Source organism: Pinus tabuliformis, chromosome 8 (assembly GCF_031772625.1).
Source record: "Pinus tabuliformis cultivar Carrire ecotype Pingquan chromosome 8, CPIR1, whole genome shotgun sequence".
NCBI lineage: Eukaryota > Viridiplantae > Streptophyta > Pinopsida > Pinales > Pinaceae > Pinus > Pinus tabuliformis.
Window position 1 is genome coordinate 1,372,516,371 of NC_142294.1, and position 9,233 is coordinate 1,372,525,603.

Sequence of the window (9,233 nt, forward strand, 5' to 3'; positions counted from 1 at the left end):
CCACAACTAATCACAATATCCTCTAACCCTCCTGAGTAGAAATGGCTAAGAGGATGAGAGGGATAAAAAATTACTCCAATATTTTTGTTTGCCACCGCTCCACGCTCCGACAAGGATGGCTTCATCTGCTGCTAATGCTGCTCCTCCTGGCTTTCCAGAAATGACAGACCTAAGCTCTCCTCTAGTAGTCCTAGGGTTTTACCCTGGTTCCAAACTGCCTTCGAGCTTGCTTTATTCCTCCCTGTTCGTCTAGTTGGACAAATATACTTTTCAATGTTGTGGTCCATTACCTGTAGACCCCAGACTAACAAGATGTCACAAGGTTCGGGTTCCAGATCAACTGTGTTGTTTGGTTTGACTCTTTTCTTGTTGTCTGATCCTTGATAGCTACTTAGCGGATAAAACTCCCATCACAAAGCTGTCTGCGATTGCGTGTTGTGGATAGAAGGCAACAACACAACTTACCCTCCAACAGAACCCCGTTTCACTGCCGAAAGCCATTTTCTAAAGGCACTCATGAGAATAAAGGCTTCCTTGTCCTGAAAATTTTTTCATCTGTCAACTTCCACCTGTCCCCTACTGCGCTTCCATTCCTGACATCCTCAAATCTTCCACGACCAGACGTCCACCTCCGGTATGAACCCCTGTCGCGATCGCAGCCCTATGGGCTCCACCTGCAATGACTCTCAGTCCCTATCCTTGGTCGCCATCCATTACTCAAACCCTCGGATCACCTCTATGCCACGTAGCACTTTTTTATGCCTCAATCAACCACAATTTATTGGGTCTTGTATTGAGTTACGAAGTTAAATGTATACTTCTTGTTATGTAGGTGTTATTGAGGATTTGATGCTACTGATATTATGTTTACATGCACGAAAAATAACTTATATGTATACATTCTCTGGTCTTAAACTATTTCATACATGAATTAAAAATGTATTAGCCTTTCTATACATTAATGTAATTTAATGTACATACCATATTTTACAATGCAATTTTAACTTATCATTGTATTAAACATCTACAGCAAATTATAAGATTCATTCAAATGAAAAATGTACCATGTTTTGTAATTTGAAAATTTACTAGATTTATTTTAAATAAATTGACAAAACAACTTTAAACAAAACCTAAGAACCATCTACTAACATTATAGGAATGATTGAATGAAAAATGTACCAACTAAATGAAAATTTACTTTCATTGCTACATATTCATGAACTTAAATATGTAAAACCTTTAAAAGCATCAAACCATGCATGCATCATGCAAATTGTGGGCCATGTTTTATAATGCAATTTTATCTAGTATATTTGTGCATTCAAACAACTTTATATTAAAAGTTAACTATCAATTGACATCCATAGTAGCCTTTCTATACATGAATGCAAAATGTACATACCATATTTTATAATGTAATTTTTATGATTGTTTTAGAAATCTACTTTGAATTAATAGATTCATTCAAATGCAAAATGTACCATGTTTTGTAATTTGCAATTTTTAATAGATTCATTTTAAATAACTTGACAAAACAACTTTAAACAAAATCTAAGAATCGTCTACTAACATTAGAAGAATGATCGAATGCAAAATGTACCAACTAAATGTAAATTTTCTTTCATTGCTACATATTCATGAACTTAAATATGTAAAACCTTTAAAAGAATCAAACCATGCATCATGCAAATTGTGGGTCATGTTTTATAATGAAATTTTATCTAGTAATATGCTTGTGCATTCAAACAAATCTGTACTAAAAGTTAACTATCAACCAACATCCATAGTAGCCTTTATATACATGAATGAAAAATGTACATAGCATATTTTATAATGCAATTTTAATTTCTGATTGTTTTAGATATGTACATTGAATTAAAAGATTCATTATAATACAAAATGTACCAGTTAAATGCAAATGTACTTTCATTACTACATATTCATGAACGTAAATATGTAAAATCTTTAAAAGCATCAAACCATGCATCATGCAAATTGTGTGTCATGTTTTATAATGCAATTTTATCTAGTATGTTTGTGCATTCAAAAGACTTTATATTAAAAATTAACTATCAACCAACATCCATAGTAGCCTCTCTATACATGAATGCAAAATGTACATACCATATTTTATAATGCAATTTTAATTTATGATTATTTTAGACATCTACACCAAATTATAAGATTCATTCAAATCCAAAATGTACCATCTTTTGTAATTTGCAATTTTACTATATTCATTTTAAATAAATTGACAAAACAACTTACAAAACCTAAGAATAATCTACTAACATTATAAGAACCATCCCCACAAAAAAACCAACAAAAAATAACTAAACCGAAGAAAATAAATAAAAATGTTGAAAAAATGTTCGTCCATATACACGATCATTTCCTCCACCGAACCGATGGGTTATCCAAAATAGCAGAGCTAAAAAAAAGACAATAACACACTAACAACAAATAAAATTCTACAATAGCGTAAGGGCCCTCATATATAGACATTTTTTCGACCGAAAAACTAGTTCGGCCAAAATAAATAGTTTGACTGAACTATTTCTTTTGCTGATTTTACAACTCCAACAAAAAGAATCCATTTAACGATCAACGTTAATCTAAATGGTCAATTATTTGACCTAATGTTAGTATAATAGTTTGTCCGAATAAATATAGAAAATTCGATTGAAGAAAATTTTGGTTCGGCAAAAAAATTGAGATTGTGAATTTTTTGGGGGCATTTCTCACAAAAGTGTAACCCAACTTCACATTTTCACCCATTTTCTACTTTCCCCTCAACAACTTCTTGGTCATTTAATTGTATACCACTAGATATTTTGCTTCAGTTTCTATACCATTATGGTATGATACTATGAATTGCGTCACTCTGTCCTCGTCAAGTGATCGTAATCCATCACCAGTTATTTTCATAGGAAGTGACCTAGAATCATGGGTTTGAGAGTAAAACGAGGCCTTTGAGGAAAACCATAGGTGAGGGTAATTTTCTGCTCCTAACTAGATCTCTATGTGTAACTATTGTAGGACCAAGTCATCTTTCTTGTTGAGATTCATCAATTGCCATGCAAACATCTCATTTTCCAAAGGTGCCCAGGTCAAAAAATCCAATTCATTTTCTACTTGGTCCTCCATGTAGTCTACTAGATCTTGTTGCCAATTGACAAGAGAGGCTGACTCATCACCCATTAGGTAGCACAACTAAACCCTAGTTTCATTGTTTGAGATATTAGGCTTGAAGTTATTTTTGTTGTACTAATGCATGAGTCAAATATTCTCAAATGTTGATCTTGAGGAACACACTTTTTCTATACATACAAGCAATTGTGGAAAAACATGTCTAAACAATTTCGTACTTTCTAATATTGATGATTGGAAATGCTACCAATTACTTTTATTTTATTTAAAATAATAATTGAAATATTATATTTATTATCAACATCAAATATATAAATATATATATGAAATTAATATTAAAATATATTTGTTAACATGGATATTTAAATATTTTATTTGATATTTTTATTAAAATATATTTAAAAGTAAATGAATTAGACATATTAATCTCCCTCTCACACATGTACATTTATTTCAATTTTTGTATTAAGTTCTGTTTGTTTTGTGTTTAATGATATTTCTCATCATAGTATGTATTGGTTATTAAGTAGATTGTTTGCTTAACATGTTATTTAAATTCTACTTGTTTTGTGTTTAATGATATTTCTCATGATAGTATGTATTGGTTATTAAGTAGATTGTTTGCTTAAGATGTTATTTTTTAGCTCCCTAGTTTTAGGTGTGGTTGAGATGTTCTCTTAACTAACAAGATTAATCATTAAATACGTCAATCTATCTTAAAACCTAGTTTTTGTATAAATATGTGATATTGTATCATGATAATAATATCTAAAATATATTTTCAGTGTACAATAATTCCATGTGATATAAAATTATGTTACTTATGATAGAGGTTGAAAACTTTTTATTTATGATTAAGAGCAAAATATTTTATTTTTAGTTTTTTTAGTTTTATATACCTATATATATGATAACTACATCTGAATTGTATTTTTCATCTTATTGAACTTCAATATCAATAAAAATTAATTACAATTATTAATATACATGTTTATGTAATGTAAATTGTTTTCTCAATTTAATTTAATAAGTAATTTATTTTTATTTTAAAATAATATAATAAACATTATATTTTTATTTTGAATATATATATAAAATTAGAGATTTCCTTAAATTTTTGAATATTTTTATTAAATTATTCGATGTGTTTTCCCAACATGGTTAAAAAAATGTTCTCAAAGCAAAATCGGCTAACTAAAAATGATATTCGGTATCATTGCAATTAGCAAATAAAAATAAAAATAGAAAGGTTACCAGATCAAATTTGGGAGTGTTTTAATTTATTTCAAATTGAAAAAGGAAGGGCATTTCTTTGCCATATCCTACATGACCTAGAGGCGCTCTTGTCCTCAAGATACATTCCTGTTAATTTAAAACGGTGTATTACATAGGAAAATGGATGAAATTTGAACCCTTAACTTTGCATATCACTAACTTTAATCAACCTCAAGCATCCATGATATCTTCAACATAACGTGGTAAGGTTCTCTTTGAGGTTTAAAACAATATTTTGGGTGCTATGCCACTCTAATTCTAATTCTAACCTAACAAATATTCTAACATACTTCATTTAATCAACCATCAAGCCATTACAATACATGACTTGTGATTCTCCATGCCTTAGTCTATGACTCTTACCTCCTCAATGAGACTTACACTTGGTGTGGCCCCCTCTTAAGTGTCACACATGGAATCTTTGGTGCTAACCTATCCACGTGGCTATGGTTGTTTATTTATATCAAATTAACCAAATTTTATCATATTTGGTTTTGAGTCATTCTGTTAAGTTAAAGATTACCTAATAATTATTATAGGTTAACAATTCATGTTAATATAGTTGCAGAGTATGCCTAATCCACTCATTTGGGAAAATTCAAATATTGAATTATCCTGCACTTATTTATATATTACTAGGGTTCTTAAAAACACCTTTACGCATATTTCTCTTCATATATTTATTTAAATTAATAATGGGTATCTATTACTCCTTTTATGTATACTTATACTAAGTAATTTTTTTTCATTTTATAACTTATTTCTCTAGGTTCTTCAGTTAAGAATGCATCTTTGCTCTTTCCTATTCAAGGTAAAACCTTTGTTTTGGAAACATACATCTCCTTTATTTCATACTATTTTATTTTTCATTTGTAAAACCCTCTCTTAAAAGCACTTGACCAACATTAAAGCTTATAATTTTTCAAGTAAATTTTACCAAAATAAATAGTTATAATATACTTGTACCAGACTCTGTTCAAGAAAGATAGTTAATATATACTTGTAACCGATTTTATAGTTAAAATTATTCTCATGAATGTTTTACTAAGCCAAAATACAATTTAGAGAATCAACTTACCTTTATTATCCTCAAACTTATTGTATTATATAAATTTATGTTTATGATACAACACACATATACCCCATGCTTTACATACTGTCAATAAATACATGCATTATCGAGAAAGTACTATTCATTTAATACTCCATAAATAATATTTTCCATTTATCTATTCTTTATACACTGTACTTATTTTTCATTCTCAATGAGACGCTTTTATACTAATTATTAAGAAGAAAAGATTAATAATTGTTATGCGATATAGTCCTGGTCTCTATTGTTATAATTATTTAATTATTTAATTGATTAAAGATTATGTGGAGTAAGAAAAAACTTTATACAATGAAAAGAAAAATATATATTCACAATGAAATATTTCCACAAAAACTCTCCACACAAGCTTCAAAGATGGTTTAATTCAAATGAAAAGTTCTATGAATTTTTTGAAGAAATGTATGCTTTTAGAAATTGTGATAGTTTTATAGATAATGTTTGCAGCAACAGTGTAAAAAAATTGGTTGTACAGTTTACTAGTAGTGTGATATAACCATTCACTCATTTGTGCAATTAAATTTTTAATAATTTGAATATATAATTTAGGTTAACTTAAATTATATGATTATGTTTTTAATAATTTAAATATATAATTTTATTTATATTTTCAAAATTAAAAAAAAAATTATAAACAAACCATTTTTGATATAAAAAAATAAGCATAATAAATGATAAGTTAAAATGGACTTATGTGTAAAGTTCATTACCAATTTCCTATAGGTGGATATTATAACCATTATGCCGAAACTTTCATCGTGTGAAAATTTTGATTGTAATAGTTCGTACTCCGCACCTCCCATAATACTTCTTTCCGCACAATAAAAGCCTCTACAAAACACACATATTTGCAAAGCCCTTCAATTTTCAATTGTAATAAAAAGTATCCTTTCATCCGCCAAAGCTGGGAAGTGGGTTTGGGTCAATTCCAAACAATATTGGGGCATTTTAAAACGAATAATAGACCGTCTAAAATGGGAGAAAACAAGGAAGAAACAATCTAAAAAGAAAAGTAATCGAGCCCTTCGCAAAAAGCACTCAAACAAGTCTCCTCCACAAGCACGTGGCAACAAGAAGTCCAAAGGAAAAGTCATTGATGATTCTGCCTTATATAGTCTCACATCCACACCTCTCACTTGGTCATCTGATCTTTATGTGAAAGAATTGTTAAATGCAAAACAAAGGTTGGAGGTTTTAGAAGCTAAAGGGTAGGAAAGAGATCATAAAATTCATATAATAACGGTTGAGAACAAGGCATTAGCAGAAAGCAATAAAATTTTAAAAGAACAAGTGGCATTGTTGTAGGAAGCTCTCCTGATAGGGAAGACAAAATGGCAACATATGAAGACATATGTGAAAAACATAAAGAAATCTGTAGTGGAAAGTACAGAAGTGGTGAATGTGAAATCATCCCAGGATAAAGGGAAAATGATTGCCCAAATAAACAACCATGAAGAGAACGCAAGACAAGAAATGAAAGAAGATTCCACCAAAGTTTCCAAAACTTAGGCTCAAGTTATTAGCAATTCTGCTAATAAAGAAGGAGAAACAGATACTCAGGTTGACAACATGTAAGATAATGAAGGCAAGGAAAGGAAAAATACGGTAGCAAACATAATTATTAAAGAGGTGAAAGACTATGGGAAAAATGAATGTACTCTTGACCTTGCAAGAGACTTCTTGAAAGACAAGTTGCTATGGAAAGGGCAAATATGCCAAGCATGGAGTGTGCGTAAGTTTAACGGGGAGAGAGCCAGGCCCATAAAAGTCATTATTCCTAGCTTGCGTGATAAATATAATATTGTAAGCAAGAAACATCTCTTGAGGGGTTCTCGTTTTTTCCTAGAAGAAGATTTAATTGTAAAACAACAGGAGGAAAGAAGGGATGAAATTTTAAAGATTAGGGTAGTAAGAGATGAAGGAAGAGAGCATGGATTTATAAAGCCAAAGCTGTGATAGCGCAATTTGGACCTCCTTCTAGAATAGAGCAACAAGATGGTAATAAAGAAGAGGCAACAAACTCTTCAACAGGAAATTAGAAAGCAAGGTCGGTATGGGAAAACAGGGACAAGGAATCAAATGTGAGTTTTGCATGTCAAAATAAATAACAATCAAGTCATACCCAGGTTTCCTTAAGATTAGTTTGTTGGAACTGCAGAGGTTACCCATGGAGACGAGGACCTGGGTTAGGGCCTATGTCGGAAAATAGAAACATAATTTGCCTCATAGAAACACATGAGCATGAAGGGTGCAAGACACCTTTGTTTGAAGGATACTGGAAAATGGCAGTGTGGAACAAGGCAACAGGGAATGGCAAAGGGCATGGGGTATCATGGTTTTAGTAAGGGAGAAATAAGGTTGTCTCATTCAGTTAGAAAAAGAAGACTCAAATAAGCAATTCATTTGGTTTAAAATATCAAAAAATGGAAACCACATCAAAATTGCAGCATGCTATTTTGCACCACAAGTTTCAAAAATCTACAAAGGTAGAGGGATTGACCACAAAGACCCATTTGCAGCTTTAAAAGAGGATATTGCAACATATTCGCAAGTAGGTGAAGTCCTTATAGTGGGTGATTTCAATGCTAGGACTGCAAGTGTGCAAGTTAGCATTCTTTGTTGTAAAGATGATTGTGACCCTATTTGGCTTACAGAAGAAAGTAGTCATCAGTGGGAAAGAATTTCATAGGACAAGAGCTGCAATCGTTTTGGTGAAAAATTGATTACTCTATGTGTGGCCTTTGATTTAGTCATTTGTAGTGGCTTGACTAGATGGGCAAAGTCCGGTAATTTCACTTGCAATACTTACAATGGAGCAAGTGTGGTAGATTATGTAATTTGCTCGCATGGTTTGCGTGAGAAAATGGAAGAAGTTTTGGTTGGATATCAGCTGTGGGATTTGAAATCAGATCAGAAGCCAATTTATTTATGTTTCTCTTGGATTGGAAAGAAACAATTAGAGTAAAAAATTCAACATGTCCAACAAAATCTCCCACAGGGCATAATTCTTTTGACCCAGAAAATTGTAATACCTTCAAAATGACACTAGAGAGGCTCTTTGAGAAGGAGAAAATTACAATTCACAACCTTCATAGTCATCAATTAACACATTAATTCAATGCACACTTGCAAAGTGCAAAAGAACAAAAATTAAGAAGTCTGAAACAAATTTATTTTCGGTTAATGCTTGGTTTGACGAGGAATGCAAAAAGGCAAGGAGAATGTGGAGAGAGTCAAACAAGGATAACATAAAGCTCAAATATTACAAGTGGCTATTAAGCAAGAAAAAGACTGATTTCATGGTTTCAAGGAGGGAGGAACTAATCTTCCTTGGGAAAAATAATTCCAAATCATTTTAGAAGGAGCTCCAACCAAAAAAGATACAAATTGGAAATAATATTATAGCTTCTAAATGGTTTGACTATGCAAGACAACTCTATGAGCAGGTTCCCAAGGTTGACCCTCCCCCCTTGGTCAACACTGATGCTGAACTCTTCATGGTACAAGAGGTAGAGATGGGTATCAAGAAGTTGGGTGTTGGAAAAACAAAAGACTTAGTTGAACTCCAAGAAGAATATCTAAAGTGGGGCTCAAAGATTCTTGCACCCCACATTACAAAAATCTTCAACAAAATCATACAACAAGGGCTCCCCACAGATTGGACAACTAGTCTGGCAATACCTCTTTTCAAGAG